The sequence below is a fragment of the Sparus aurata genome, chromosome 22 (assembly GCF_900880675.1).
Source record: "Sparus aurata chromosome 22, fSpaAur1.1, whole genome shotgun sequence".
Lineage (NCBI taxonomy): Eukaryota > Metazoa > Chordata > Actinopteri > Spariformes > Sparidae > Sparus > Sparus aurata.
Window position 1 is genome coordinate 18,796,993 of NC_044208.1, and position 17,037 is coordinate 18,814,029.

At 41.2% G+C, this 17,037-nt stretch overlaps 1 pseudogene; it reads right to left on the reverse strand.

The window, feature by feature from the left end:
• Window positions 1–6,506: 6,506 nt before the first annotated feature.
• LOC115573731 (hydroperoxide isomerase ALOXE3-like) lies at window positions 6,507–15,062 on the reverse strand (annotated as a pseudogene).
• Between the last annotated feature and the right edge of the window lie 1,975 nt (window positions 15,063–17,037).

Here is a 17,037-nt window from a genome sequence, read left to right on the forward strand (position 1 = left end):
AATCAACAGGTTGATTCCCCAAAGTTTTACAAGCCTTAACTTGTGAAAATTCCAAAAGTTTGCTAAGAAATGTATTTGGTTCTGGAAGTAGCACATTACCCAACACATTGACATGCAAATGACCTTCCACTTTGTAGAGATATTAGAGCACTGTACCGGGTACATGCACAGACAGACAGAAACAAAAAGGGGTTGGAGCCAAAGTCCTTTGCCCCTCAGACTCCACAAGTGACCCTCTTGGCTGGTTTTAACTTTTATCAAGCTGTTATGATTTTGAAGATTTGATTAGAGAAAGATGCTAGTATCAACAGAAAAATAGATTAACTATATCTGGATCCGCCTGTCCTTTCAGATCCTATTTACCATTACATATCTACAAATGTATGAAGGGAGCAGGACCAGTATGTGGACAGCCTTCCTGAATATAATCACATGCCCCTATTAAAGACTTGTACAGACCTCTAAGGCCTTTGCAACACTTCATGCCAACATGAGGAGGAACAGTATGTCAAACAGCTGAGGTTTTTTTTATTAGCGCTCTTCGAAATACCAGCTCGACCAAGTTGATCAAGTTTTCATAAAGCTGTTTGTCTGAACACATACAGAGAAGTCTAACAGAGACTGGAAAATTTGTAATAATGATGCTCCTGTACTAGCTGTTTCTTCACTCTTGTCTGAAAGCGCATTAAAACATGCACTGCTGCGGTGCACACGTAGTCCGACCGGCTCAAGAAGTAAATCAATTCAGATGCTGCTGTACTTTACACACAGTACACAGACAGTTATATTCATCTTTTAATATAAATCTTATCTTAAATGTTCTTTAGGTATTCCAGTGTTGGGACAAAACTTGTCACAAGAAGGATTACGGTGACGTTATGGACAACATTTACTACTCGGTAACAGATTTAGATTGGGAAACAAAATACTAAATAGGATTTTCCTTTTATACAGTTTCCAAACTACTTTATACCTTATTCTATGTATTTACACACTCATTTACTTATAATTCTTGTACAGAACTTCATAAACATAAGAATATTCTGAGCATCAGTAAAAACCTTTTATCTGACTTGTCTGAACAACAAATATGATGAAAAGCCCTCAGAGCGGCATCATTTTTCTGGTTAATGGAAACATAGTGTGCTCTTTCATTTTTCTCCCTTTCCCTCAGTTTGTTGAATAGGTTCATGTGCACTTTAAAAGGGTCTTAAAAGTAAAAAAAACAAAACAAAATACATCAAAAAGCCACAGTCCGCACCAACACAAGCTCCCCTCTCCCACAGAAAAAAATGCTCCTGAAACGCCTCGTCAGAAGTTCTGCCTTCAATTCTGTGACATCATGACATCACACTACGTCACCATGTCACTCATTCGCGTAATTTATCTCCATCGGCTAGTTTGGCACATAATAATCAATTTAGCACAGTTGACTTTGTTGCTGTTAGCGGTGCTGACTCAGGTGAGTATGAGGTGACCAATCAGAGCAAACTGGGTATTTGGTATTTTTTGAGCATTAAAGTTTGTAAAATGATTCTAGTAGTAACCCCAAAATAAAATTAAGCACCTGAAAATAAGCAATATATATTTTCCTTTAAAGAGGGAACATCAGTGATATATCTTAATATAAAAAGAAGACTAACGCTGGCTCCAAAAAATACCCAGATTCCGCTATAATATGGACTTCATAATAGGCGAGTTCAAGATCATGCAGTGCTGCGCAGCGCCGGCAGCGCTGCCTAAATCGTGATGTATGCTGATTAAAATGTGTCCACGGTGACCTGGATGGGAGTGGTTTCTTCTCCGAATCCGATGTCACATGACCTTAAGTTATCGTGGGAGCAAGGCAGCTGCAGAGCAGTTGCACAGTTGCTCTCCAGGTACTGCACGACCCTAGACCCACCTTCATGACGTCAGGACTTTGCCCTAATTGGCTCTCATCTACGCTGACGTATATGACATGTGTTTCGACGAATTTCCATATCCATAAGCGTCTCATTTCTACTCAAGTATCACATACTTTCAGATATGTAGCAGCCGTGTGGCCGCACCTATGGGATAGTCAACATGAATAAACCTATACAATCCTTAATGTAACGCAACAACCCTGAAAGATGTCGTCAATAAACTGCTCAGTTCTGTCACCTTACTTGTGGTGATGATGGAGAAGTGGTTAACTGCTGTGTCCAGTGTTATCTATACTATCCACTCTTATCAACCCTTTCTGTTCCCGTCACACTAACAATACAAAGAATTATCCTGAGCTATTCTGCATGTGATGAGATGGTGCAGCGGGACAAGGCATCTGATTCAGTTATTTGTTCTGATTATTTTATTTCATTCATTCAGTGAAATGTTTTTCATTCACTGTGAATAATGTTGCTGTAAGAAAATGCTTCATCTTATGTGTCTATAGTTGTGCATATTTGTTAAATGTAGTCAGCAAATTCCCCTCAGCTGTGATATAATCATGCACCTAAGCACAGTTGTCATCATAATAATTAATAACTGTTGTAATTGTATTGTATTGTTATTGGGCAAGACTTACTATAATGTACCAGATAGACAAAGTTCAAATGTATTTAATGGTGACATTACAAGAAAAACGGAACATGAGCATTTACAGTAAGACAACATTTAGGCTATCCATCTACTCTTGATAAACCAGTTGGACCATTAATGTGCCACTGTGTGACCGTTTGAAGTGAAGCAATTACAAAATATCCAAATTTGAAGTTGTTATTGTGACAAAGCTGTCACATTCTGTTGTCTCTAAATATGAACTGTCTCTCTCTCTATATATGTGTATATATATATATATATATATACATATAAAAAAACTAATCAGATGAATGCATCGTCTGCAAAAGACAGGCTTGACACGGGTCTTGATCCCAGTCGTCTGCATGCAACACAGCAGCAGTTCCACTGCTCTATTCCCTCAGCCTACATGTTTTGATTGACTACTATTTTGAACATCTCAGATTTAATCATTTCTGAAGGAGATTAATATGAGAAAAAGACCAGCAAAGCTCCCATAGCATCAGGTAGGAAAACTGATCGCAGTTGTTGTTGATTTTCCTCAAACATTAATGGAATTTCAAAATTACAAAGGCAGTCCTCCATGACCGTACACGCCATGTTCTGGACTCATTAAAAGTCAACAGATATTAAATACCTTACTATTAAAGGAAATCAATTCTTGTCCGAACTGACAGGCAATAAAATATGCTACCATGTTGTTGGAGAGCAGATACATGCTGAAGAAAATTGTCCAGGCAGAATATCTGAGTCACTTGGAGCTTTTTCTGGCATTATTTTGCCCCCCTCCTTTTTTTTATGTCTCAACATCTCCTGCTCCTCCCACCATTAGATCAAAATCAACAGGTTGATCCCCCAAGGTTTTACAAGCCTTAACTTGTGAAAATTCCAAAAGTTTGCTAAGAAATTTATTTGGTTCTGGAAGTAGCACATTACCCAACACATTGACATTCAAATGACCTTCCACTTTGTAAGGCAAGGCAAGGCAAGGCAAGTTTATTTGTATAGTGAAGTTCATTACAAATCAACATGTGAATCATACCTTATCTGACCCGAACGAAGGAATTGACCCGGATAATCACTTCTGTGTCAACATGACTGGGAATTGCAAGTATTATACTGAAGTTCAATACAGAGACAGCGCTGAGATGGACGGGAAACTGTCTCTAATTCACTTTAACAGCAGGAGTCTATATACCAACTTCGGCCACATCAAGGAATACCTAAATCACTTCAAAACCCCTTTCACCATCATTGCAGTGTCGGAAACATGGATTAATGAAGATAAAGGCACAGATTTTTTCCTGGATGGATATAATCTTGTAAAAAGTATGTACATTCAATCGTTGATCAGTACAGATCAATATAGGAGGGTTGATAAAGGTCAGAAGCACGAATCAACAGACACTGTGCAGACACTGTGTTGAGGCGGCATGTGAGCATAACAAATACCATTCTGTACCCAAACAATAAGTTGAACCTGAGAAAACTGTATGGTCCAAGGCCAATGCCAGTTGTACATAGCAGGATGTTGTTATAATGTGTATCAACAATGTGAGATAACTTAGGTACGAACACTGTGACACTACTGTGAGTTATCACAAGTTCTTCTGAGCTGTGAAGAACTCAACTAGCCCTGTAAATCGGCACACAACAGTAGACACACATGTAATCTGTATGTACTGTCTAGAGCTTGAATTCAGCTCTGTATGCTACTGCTGTAATATGTTTTGTCAAAGGTCATAACAAAAGAAGTTGAAAAAAAAAAAAAAAAGAAAAGAAAATGTAAAATGCAAATGACAAGAAAAGATCAGGATGAAGATTTTATCCTGTGGGTAATGGGGGCGGGACTTGATAAGCTTTGGCTTCTCCCGCTTTTCCCTTTCGGCCATGTGTATTGTATTATTTGAACAATGATGAAATGTGATGTTTATGAATTGACATGCCTGAAATAAACAACATAAATAAATAAATAAAAAATAAAAATAGCACAATTCAGACACAAGGCAACTCAAAGTGCTTTACAGGCACACACAAATTACATTAAAAGACAAACATTTCATTTAAAAGACATTAAAAATTGCATAAAAAAAAAAAAAATAATAATAATAATAATAAAAATAAATAAAAATAGCATTTTAAGAACACAACAACATTAAGAGACAAACATCAAAACAAGTAGGCTAAAATAGAGAAGCTTTAAAAGAAACAAGACTGTAGAGTCAGAAGAGATATTAGAGCACTTTGCCGGGTACATGCACAGACAGACGGAAACAAAAAGGGGTTGGAGCCAAAGTCCTTTGCCCCTCAGACTCCATAAGTGACCCTCTTGGCTGGTTTTTAACTTTTATCAAGCTGTTATGATTTTGAAGATTTGATTAGATTAAGATGCTAATATCAACAGAAAAATAGATAAAACTATATGTTGTTCCACCTGTCCTTTCAGTTCTTATTTACTGTTACATATCTACAAACGTATGAAGGGAGCAGGACCAGTATGTGGACAGCCTTCCTGAATATAATCACATGCCCCTATTAAAGACTTGTACAGACCTCTAAAGCCTTTGCGACACTTCATGCCAACATGAGGAGGAACAGTATGTCAAACAGCTGAGGTTTTTTTTATTAGCACTCTTGGAAATACCAGCTCGACCAAGTTGACCAAGTTTTCATAAAGCTGTTTGTCTGAACACATACAGAGAAGTCTAACAGACTGAAAAATCTGTAATAATGATGCTCCAGTACTAGCTGTTTCATCACTCTTGTCTGAAAGCATGTTAAAACATGCACTGCTGCGGTGCACACGTAGTCCGACCAGCTCAAGAAGTAAATCAATTCAGATGCTGCTGTACTTTACACACAGTACCCAGACAGTTATATTCATCTTTTAATATAAATCTGAAATGTTCTTTAGATATTCCAGTATTGGGACGACACTTGTCACAAGACGGAGTACGGTCTAAATAGGATTTTCTTTATATACAGTTTCCAAAATACTTTATACCTTATCCTATGTATTTATATACTCATTTACTTATAATTCTTGTACAGAACTTCATAAACATAAAATTATTCTAAGCATCAGTAAAAACCTTTTATCTGACTTGTCCAAACAACAAATATGATGAAAAGCCCTCAGAGCGGCATCATTTTTCTGCTTAAAGGAGACATAGTGTGCTTTTCATTTTACTCCCTTTCCCTCAGTTTGTTGTATAGGTTCATGTGCATTTTAAGGTCTTAAAAGGGAAAAAAAATCAAAAAACATTAAAAAGCCAAAGTCCGCACCAACAGAAGCTCTCCTCTCCCACAGAAATAAACTGCTTCTGAAACGCCCCGTCAGAAGATCTGCCTTAAATTCTGTGACATCATGACATCACACTATGTCACTCATCCGCGTAATTTATCTCCATCGGCTAGTTTGGCACGTAATAATCAATTTAGCACAGTTGCTCTGTTGCTGTTAGTGGTGCTGACTCAGGTGAGTATGAGGTGACCAATCAGAGCAGACTGGGTATTTGGTATTTTTTGAGCATTAAAGCATGTAAAATCATTCTAGTAGTAACCCCAAAATAAAATTAAGCACCTGAAAATAAGCAATATATATTTTCCTTTAAAGAGGGAACATCAGTGATATATTTTAATATAAAAAGAGGACTAACGCCGGCTCCAAAAAACACGCAGTTTCACTATTATATGGACTTCATAATGAGTTTGCCATTTTGTTGAGCCGCCAGAAAGCGTATATTATACCCTGTAGAGCTGACTCAAAGAATCCTACAATGGTTTGTGAAAGTAGTGGGTGATTTGGGACACAGCCAACGTTTCCGCAGCCAGGCTAGCAGCACCGTCAAAATTACCACTTAACATGATACAATCAAAACATAGTCTTCTCCTCCCAGCATGCATCACTTATTGTATAAACCAAATTCAAAGTTTAACATACAACCCAGCATGACAGACAGGTGTTAAGAAAATGGATGGGCATCTTTAATAATGCAGAAAGCTAACATGGCTTAGTTGAGTTAGTTAAATAGTTATACTGTTCTCTATTTGGTCAGGGTTCAGATATGTGTAGGGTACTTCGAGCTCAGAGTTTCTTTTTGTAATTGCTTCACTGAGGCAGGACAGGTCGGCTTGAAAGTCCTTGATCATCTGCTTAGGGGCAGGCTCGTCGAATCGCTCGTCAGGGTAGGTACCGAGGAGAACCTGCAAGAATGACAAAATGAAAATCAGTCTGACGCAGTATTTATTTTAAATTTTTAAAACACATCCAAATTGTCAACGTAACACTGATCGTTCGTCATCACCAAACTCACCACGTCTGTGTACTCTTCTGAAAGTACCCACGACATTGCTGCAAACTTGACCGTCTCTCCAACATTTGGGAGGGTCTCGAGTACTGTCTCCATGCTTGACTGGCCCTTGGTGGTTGGAGGAGGTTTGCGCAGCAGGAGCGAGCCGTTTGGCACCCAGGAGTTGAAGTCAAACTAGGTGATGACAGAAGTTTCCACATGTGTTACTTTTATTTCCTGTCAGTGTTCTCCTTTAAGTCTCCTTTAAACATGTTTTCTTATTTGGATGCTTGAGCTTCACTGTGTAGAATGGGATCGTTGTTTTGATGCTGGAGCTCATCTGTTCAAGGTGTAAAGTTTATCTCTGTTCATCTTCAAACTAAGTTTAAAGGGTAACTTCACCATTTTTACACATTAAAGTGTGCTTACAGGTCTAAGGGAGTAGTACTGAATATGTGAATAAAGTAGCATAAAGCCTTTTGTGACTCCCGAGGAAGCTCCATGTGATCTGATAAACTGCCTCCAGTGATGTCACTCAGTGGCTGAGTTGCATTGTGGGGAATGTAGGCACCAGCTTTTGAAAAGGAAGCATTATGGACAGTTTAGAAACAAATGATCAAAATCAATAGGCTACAGCAGAACCACAGAGAGCCATTTTTATATTCCACGTATTCTCTTTTCAAAACCTGCAGCCTACATTACCCACAAGTCTGCTGCTTGTTCCATTCATGTGAAGTGTTTGATGAATGATTAGGTTCGAGGTTACCTGTCCGTTATTGACCGCAGCATGCTGAGCTGACACTGTGAAGATCACCATGGTGACGAACTTGGTCACTTCCTCCACGGTATTAAAGCTTGCTGGGAAACCTGCAGGCAGAATCATTATCAGTTAATGAAACTGTCAATATACTATAGGCTAATATGATGTTTAAATCGATATGTTGTGTTTAATTTAGAACTTGGGGAATACCTGAGGCTTTGTTTTCTAAGAAGCCATGTGTGAATATCTCACTGATCCAGGCCTGCAGCTCAGTGTCTTTTTGGACATCGCTGTCCGAGGGTAATAGTGCTTCACTATTGCCTTCACAAAGCTGGTGAAAAATGGGGTAATTTTTTAAAAACTAAACTCTTTTAATTACATTTGTGCTTGGGCTGCAACACTCTGCAGCCACCTCACCTGCCAATGACATCCCACAACTTCAGGCCGTCATCTCTGTAGAAGAAGTTGGGGATGGACTCCAGTCCTCGTGCAGTGATGTTCTCTGGCAGACAGAGAGAGTTGTAGGTCAGTTCAGAGAGAGACCTTCTCATGAGCTCCATCATCCCGTCCCATCCGAGTGAACTCTAATAATACATAATACAAAAATAATAAGGATCAGATTAATCCGTGAACCACAAAATCACACTAAATAAAGAAAGGCAGAAGGTAGATGTGGTTTACACAGAAGTGCAATTTTTGTATAAAGATCTGACTGTTTAGAAATGTACATGTTTATGATCCATACTGTGTGTAAAATCCCGTCAGGTCCAAGAACAGATTTGCGTGCCATGGTATTTATTTGAAGAGTGTGGCGGACATGAGGGATCAACAGCTGTTCATCAAGAGAAATTCAAAAGTATGTAATTAGTGTCACCACCAAAGTGAAACAAACACCTCTATGAAAACGCTTGAATTAACAGGAATAGGGGCCTGATTGTGTTCCCTTTTATCAAAGAACTACGATTAAACAAACCCTCAACAAGCTAAACATACGGTATATCTTTCTGATTTCAGACACCGTGAAACTTTCCTGAGGTAATTCTTGACAACATCCAATCACTGTGTGATTATACCTTGTAGAGGGGGTGAATGACAGGGAGGCTGCGGAGAGTGGCGATGGTAAAAACTTCTGCCAAAAGGTGAGCTCTCATGAAGTGATAGACCAACTGATGCAGCATCAAATCAACATTTTTAATGAACATCTTAGCGAGTAGCCAGTCTGTCTCCGAGTCACTGGGCAGAAAGATGGGGTTCTTCTCGGAGGGTTGTTGATGCAGCTGGGATGTGAGAAAAAAAAAAGTTTTATTTTACTAATTGACAGTAATACTGTGGTGGATGGTGGAGCATTCTCACAGCCAACTACAAATACCAATGTATATACCAAAAGCTCTGTGAATATACCAGTGATTCTCGATATGAAATATGAAATATCTGTGCCGATTTGCTCTACTGTACAGTAGTTTGTAACTAACCTGTATCGCAATTGGCTTTAGTTGGTTTTCCGGGTTCATATAGAACAAACAGAGACCGGCAGTCACATGCAGAGTCTGACCATCATGCACCTTAGTGGGCAATCCATCCATCATCTTGAAGTCGCAGAGGAATATATTTCCTTTCTGTACGAGAAGGAAGCACCAGTGTGTTGAATAGTCAAGACAATTTGAAACAAGTGAAGTGTTTCTTGACCTTAGAGTACAACACAAGGATGTTTCATTGCTGCACAACTCTTACTTAAAATAATCTCCCAAAGAAATGATTCTAAACAATTTAATCCCACTCATCTTTCATACCATTATTTCCATCTGCATAGAGCTTCCCTCTGCCAGGGATGGCTTCACCATCTCCTCTGTGACTGGGAAGTTTGGGGGAAGCTTTGAGCAGCGCTCGATCAGGTTGGGGTTTGTTGCGTTCAGAAACTGGAATCCATAAAAGTCATCGTCCTTCCAGTGTTCTATAACATACACTGGAAGAAAAGCAATTGGCAAATATATTCCATCCTTCCATTACCACTTGCTGCAGGGGTTGGCGGGGTACACTAGTCTCATGCCCAGATCATGTAAATACCAAATTGCGTCCTTGCCCTTGGATCCGTAAATTAACCCAAAGTGCTGGCATTTGAAGGTCTGTGATCAAATCTCCAAAATCAACGTACTTTCTCCAGAATTACTTTAAAAGTTGCATAGTGTTGTTTTAAAAAGGCCAGCAATAAGCCGTGATCCATGCAGCAGAGACAGTACTTAGCCATTTCGGTCAGTCAGCTGCACCTCAGCACCCTTTAAACCACATAAACATTTCTCAGTTGTAACCATCATGTTTAAAACCCATTACGATGTGTACCATTTTAATATTTAATGTTTTTTCTGCTTAGTTAACTTTACTTCTTGCCAAATGTATGCTTGTAACAACAGTTACCTGTTATTATGAATCTATAAGAGTTGAGTCAAGAAAAGTGAGTCAAATAGCCAAGCTAGAACTCCACCTCACCTGACATTGACGTCTCTTTGAACCAGAAGATTTTTTTGATGTCTTCAATTTTATCCCATTGTTCGGTGGAGCCAAGCAGCCCTTTAAACATGAGTTCAGCGCCACTGCAATGAGGAAATGGGCAAAACAAAAGCAGAGCATAATGCAGATAATTAGAAACCATACTGACTGATGGAAAATTGTGTTGTTTTGTTCTACAAATAGGTCTTAGACTTACGATGTTCTTTTTGCGTAAAGCATTTCAATTAATTTGGACATGGAGAAGGCAATCTCAGCTGGGAGATCAGATACATTTTCGAAATCGCTGGAGTGTGGGAGCTTTGGATCAGTAATCGCCCATCTACAAGAAAAGGGTGAGGAAATTTTAAAAGACACATCACATAAGCTTTTAAGACAAACTGCAGCTGTATGGGCATACATGACAACTTACTGATACAAGCTCCTCTTATCTATCAGCTCTTTTTGCCGATGGTCAGTCAACACGGGATGGTCGTCCTCAAAAGTCTTCATGGCTGAGACATAAAAAAACATGACTTTAGTACAAATACAAAGTTTGGCATTAAACCCTGAATGTTGTCCTGTAATTTTCTGATTATTTGTGTGTTTTGAGGCAGACCTCTCCCTCCCCTCAGCTCCACCCGCTCTCCCCTGGAGATCCATCTGTAACAGGGGAAAAGAAGGACTTCTCCATCCGGAGTCGTCACCACTATTTTGGAGCAGTACCACTCGTCCTCTGGGAGAACAAACAGAGGATCTTTCTCCAGCCTGACCAGCAGAAGTTTCCCGAGAGACAAACTGGTTTTCAGCGTGTACATCCCTGTCTGGGGGAAAAAAAAAAAAAAAAAAGTGATGGCAGTACATTTTTACCTAATGTCTGTGTGTAGGCCAGGACGGTGCAAATGCAACACAAACTGCAGATGTCAAAGCTTTTTGTTCATGTACACTGCCTGGCCAAATAAAGTCACCATCAAAAAAAAAAAGTCACACACTCTTTATATTTTGTTGGAACGCCTTCAGCTTTGATTATGGCACGCATTCACTGTGGCATTGTTTCGATAAGCTTCTGCAATATCACAAGATTTATTTCCGTCCAGTGTTGCATTCATTTTTCACGAAGATCCTGTATTCATGATGGGAGAGTCAGACCACTGTACAAAGCCTTCTCCAGCACATCCCAAAGATTCTCAATGGGGTTAAGGTCTGGACTCTGTGGTAGCCAATCCATGTGTGAAAATTATGTCTCATGCTACCCGAACCACTTTTTTTTACAAGTTGAGCCCAATGAATCCTGGCATTGTCATCTTCGAATATGCCAGTGCCATCAGGGTGCCATTCCATGCCATTGATGGAATAACCTGGTCATTCAGTATATTCAGGTAGTCAGCTGACCTCATCCTTTGGGCACATAATGTTGCTGAACCTAGACCTGATCAACTGCAGCTACCCCAGATCATAGCACTGCCCCCACAGGCTTGTACAGCAGGCACTAGGCATGATGGGTGCATCACTTCATTTGCCTCTCTTCTTATCCTGATGCGCCCATCACTCTGGAACAGGGTAAATCTGGACTCAAACCACATGACCTTCTTCCATTTCTCCAGAGTCCAATCTTTATGCTCCCTAGCAAATTGAAGCCTTTTTTTCCAATTAGTCTCACTGATTAGTGGTTAGTGGTTCTTAAGGCTACACAGCTGTTCAATCCCAATCCCTTGAGTTCCCTTCGCATTGTGCGTGTGGAAATGCTCTAACTTTCACTATTGTAACGCGGCCTTCGGTATGGACCGACGTTAATAATCCATTTCGAGGTATGGGTGAAGAGAAAACACGGGGCGACTTCTTCTATGCTCACTCGACCACTTTAATGACCGTCAACAGTGTAGTACAACCCAGAACTTTACGATGTGCCACATTACCTCTTTTCTTACACTGTATCATTCCGCCAATCCTCAACATCACTACTACATTAAACAGTTCCTAATCTGAATGAAGAAACAGAACATAAAAACAAACAAGTAGATCTACACAAAAATAAATCTCATCTTACATTCTTTCCTCTCTTCAAATGAAATGTCCTCATTTCAAAGGTTATGAAAAAAAATAAATAAAAAAATAAATCTCATCCCAACACAGAAATACAGAAGAGCAAATAAGCACTCCATAACTGCTGGGCACATACGGAACTAGTAAACCCCAGTTAAGCACATGAATGACAATAACCAGCAAAATCAGTCTGGCAAAAGTGCCTGAAAACTGTACTATATGCACTTCCATTTTACAACTCTTATACCCTCAGGCAAACTGCTACTTCAAACCTGTGAAATACCTGAATATTGAAAATACAGCATAAAGCGCATGGAACATACAGTACACAGTATAGTCACATTCAACTTAAACTCAGCAACATTTTTTTCTTTTTTTTTTTTTTTTTTTTTGTTTTTAATACATGTGTCTCCTTGATCTCCAATACTGTTCACTTGCACATGTTCCGTGTAAACGACAAACACCAGAAAATAACTGTCCATATCCATCCTTCAAGTGGGAGAGGGCTGCTCACAGCAGGAGCCGCTGTGGTCTCCGAACAACCCGCCCTGACCGAGTTGTTGGTGGGCCACCAGAATGTGTCCCAACAGGCTGTGCCAGAGCCGTGGCAGTCTGTCGGTTATCATGTGGCTGGACTTGTGAGACCCGTCCCGAAGGTCTCCGCAGCAGGGGAACAGAGGGGCAGGCAGGAGCAGAAGCCTGTCCAGGGAAGATGGGGAGTGAACCAGATAATGATGTGTAGCTGGGGAGAGTGTCCATCGGCTGTTGGGGCACAGGTTGGTTCACTGGTACTGAAGCTGTGTCCCAAGTGGAACGATAAGGTTTCAGTCGATCATAGTGAATAACTTTTGATCCCGCCTGAGGATGTCTCAAATCCAAGAGGTTGTATATGAGGCCCTTCTCATTAGATGAGGCAACTCTGTAAGGTCCAGTCCAGTTAGGTTCAAGTTTCTGTCTCTGCGTTGTGGGATCATCTATCCACACCAGATCACCACACTGATAAGGCTTAAACTTCACATGTTTGTTAAAGTAGTACTCACGTTTGAGTCGCTGCTCCTCACAATGAGAGTGCACATTCTGAAAAGCTGTGTCCAGCCGTTTCACCAGTTCTGAGCCATAGTTCTGTGGCGTCCATGACACCACCGGCGTAGAGAGAGTCACACCAGCTGGAACACGAGGCTCTCTACCATGCACAAGAAAATAAGGTGAGTATCCAGTGCTAGAATGTGGAGTAGAGTTAAAGGAGAGAACCACTGCTGGCAAATAGTGGTCCCATTCACCCCCATTCTGATGAATGAGTTTAGCCAACTGTCCTTTCAAAGTCCTGTTAAATCTCTCAACCATCCCATTTCCACGAGGATGGTATGGTGAGGTCCTTTTCTTTTTGATGTTCAGTCTGTGACATATTGTTTGGATGATTTCTGACTCATACTGTCGTCCCTGATCTGAAAACAGTTCTTCTGGAACTCCATGTTCAGGAATATATCTCTCACAAAGTAGTTTTGCTACTGTAACAGCTTTCTGATCTGACATTGGAAAAGCATTAACATACTTTGTAAAATGATCTTGCACTACCAGAACATACTTATGACCTTGTGAGGTGAGTGGGAGCTCAGTAATATCTGTGCACACAAACTGGAATGGTCTCTCTGCCTGTATGGACTGTAGGGGAGCCCTGTGTTGTGGCACAGGTTTCCTGTAAGCTTCACATGTATGACACTCAGCACAAAAGTTATCAATATCAGATCTCATGCCTGGCCAATAGCACATGGTTATAGCTTTCTTGAATGTGCGATCAGCACTGTAATGGCCTGAATAGGGATTGCCATGCAGAATGTTCAGCGTCTTTGTTATCAGCGTGTTGGGGATCAGCACCTGATACACAAGCGGCTTTCCTGGTGCTGTGTGAGCTTTTCGACAAAGCAGTTGATTACATAGTTCAAGTTTAGGGAATTGCCACCAAAGTTTTCTTTGGATTTTCCCTCTTACATGTCTGAGATAAGGTCGTCTGTCGTGCTGTACCCATCTATACACTTCTGAAAGAATGGGGTCAGAAAGTTGTTCAGTCACAATGTCATCACTTTGATCAGAAAGTGTGTGTTGCAACAGCTCCATACCTGTGTTGGTTGTCTGAACCACAGCAGTGTCTCTTTCTGAGGAGCAAATCTGAGCTGTGGTGTTGATGGCTGGAGAATGCTGCACCGGTGAATCATGTGACTCTGAAACTGGAGGCGGTGTTTCCAGATCAACAGGAGAGGAGGAGCCATCCAGAACCACAAGGTCGTGTGAGAGGGGAATCCGTGACATAGCGTCAGCGTTGGTGTGTTTCTTTCCCTCCTTGTGTGTTATTGTCCATTGATACGGATCCAACTCCAAAGCCCAACGACCTCGACGTCCTGTGGGGTCGTGTGTGACATCCAGTTTCCGTAGACTGAGGAGAGGGCGATGATCCGTGATGATTGTAAATGGATAACAACTCAAGTAGTGTCTGAAGTATCTGACAGACCAAACAATGGCCCAGAGCTCTTTGTCATATGTGGACCACTTCTTCTCTGTGCGAGTCAGCACATGGCTTGCATATGCTATGACCCGTTCTTCTCCGTTTTGAACCTGAGAGAGTATTGCACCAATGGCATAATTAGATGCATCTGTACTGAGCAAGAATGACTGATGAAAGTTTGGAAATGCCATTATGGGAGGGGAAGTGAGCGCATCTTTCAATGTCTGAAATGCTGTTGAGCACTCTGAGGTCCATTCGAACGGCACCTGTTTTTGTGTGAGTCTGTGCAGAGGGTGAGCAATGAATGCATACTTGTGTACAAAGCGTCTGTAATAAGAGCATAATCCCAGAAATGCTCGTACCTCAGTAGGTGACCTTGGGACAGGCCACTCACATATACGCTGGCGGTTGACAGGGTCCAGTGCCAGTCCATCACGTGAAACAATGTGACCCATATATTTGACTGCAGATTTGCAAAACTCACATTTCTTTGCATTTAGTTTCAAACCTGCTTGTCTGAATCGTGTGAGAATGTCTGTCAGATTTTGAAGATGATCCTCAAAGTCCCGTCCCATACAAATGATGTCATCAAGATAAATGACACATGTTGTACAGTGAAGACCTTGCAGAACAAGCTCCATCAGCCTCTGAAAAGTTGGCGGTGAGTTCTTCAGACCCATAGGCATTACTTTAAATTGGTAGAGACCATCACCTGTTGTAAATGCGGTTTTGGGTCTGTCTGCAGGATCCAGTTCAACTTGCCAGTATCCACTTGACATGTCCATAGTGGAGAAAAACTGAGAGGCGGATAGTGCATCCAAACTATCATCAACTCTCGGGAGAGGATGCGCATCAGTGATAGTAACAGAGTTTAGTTTCTTGAAATCAACACAAAATCTGTATGTGCCATCTTTCTTTTTCACCATGACCACTGGGCTGGCCCAGGGGCTGGTACTGTCCTCGATGAGATCCCGAGATTGAAGCTCCTCCACCTGACAGTGGATCTCTGCTTTCATGGAAGGAGAGGTACGATAGGCTCTTTGTGAGATGGGAGTGTCACATGTAGTTGCAATTTTGTGTGTGATCAGATGTGTCCTTCCAAAATCATATGAGTGCTGACTGAACACATCTGAGAATGAGCTTAATGTGTCTTTCAGTTTCTCCTGTTGTGCCTGTGTGAGATCAGGGTTTGCAATATCAGGCAGTACAGATGGCTTGGACAACACAGGCAGCTGACGGCTGACGTTACACACAGAACTGTCCATCACAGTGTACTCATCTGTGCTACTTTCAGCTGTGGCATGAAACGTCCCAATCTGAGTGCCACAGTGTAAGATGACTTCTTCACTGGAGGGATTAGCCACTTTCACATAAATGAAACCTTGGTCAGCTTTCGCTATAGTCCATGCAAAACCAGCAGATGAGTGAATAGTGTAGTGTGGTTCAAACACACCTACATAGTCATGAGGCATCAGTCCTTTGAGTGGTACTTCAAGTTTAGCAGTGATGACCATCTCTGACATGGCGGGGACTGTCACTGTAGAGGATACTGTGACATCAGATAGTTTAGGGACATACTGATGTGGGCTAACCAGTGGCACTACTTTGTCATCTACTATGAGAGTTGCATTGCGTGTGTTTACAATAATGCCATTTTCAACCAGAAAGTCCCAGCCCAGAATTAGTGGTTTCGTACAGTTTCTGACAACTTGAAGGGCATGTGTCATTGGCTTGTGGGCAAGACTTAAATTAACTGAGACTGAGCCAAGTGAGTCCAGAGGATCACCGGTGACACCAGTGAGAGGAACAAACTGCTTTACCATGGGCTTTTTATGGAGAGCAGTTGTAGACATCCTAAAATCCTCACTGATGACTGAAATGTCTGCTCCGGTGTCAACAAAAGCATGCACAACAGTGTCCTCAATCACAATGGACACATATCTTTTTGACACATTAATCGAAAATAAACTGTCTCTGGAAAAGTCAGCAGGTGGGGCTTTAATGTCTTTATGGGCCTGAGTAGAGTCAGTAGCTGGCAATTGGCCCTCATTGTCAACTACTTGTAGTTTACCTTGTTGAAGTGAGAAGGAGACTGGAAACGTACATGTCCAGGACTTGGAGAGCGACGAGAGGAATGTCTGTCCTCATGGCGGTCAGGAGAGCGACCACGCTTGCTGTAATCCTTCGGTGCTGGGCTGTAGTCACGTGCATGGCGTTCAGATGATCCAGAACGTGTATGGAAATCCCGACTGTCACGCCAGTCTCTTACATGTCTTGGAGATCTGTAGCTTTCTCGAGCTGAGTATCTATCATATGAAGAGTCTCTATAGATGTTTCTGTCTGAAGGATAGTATTGACTGTGACCTTGTCCACTATCAGGCGCAGGGCTCCGCTGACGAGCTCTGTAGTCAGATGAGCTG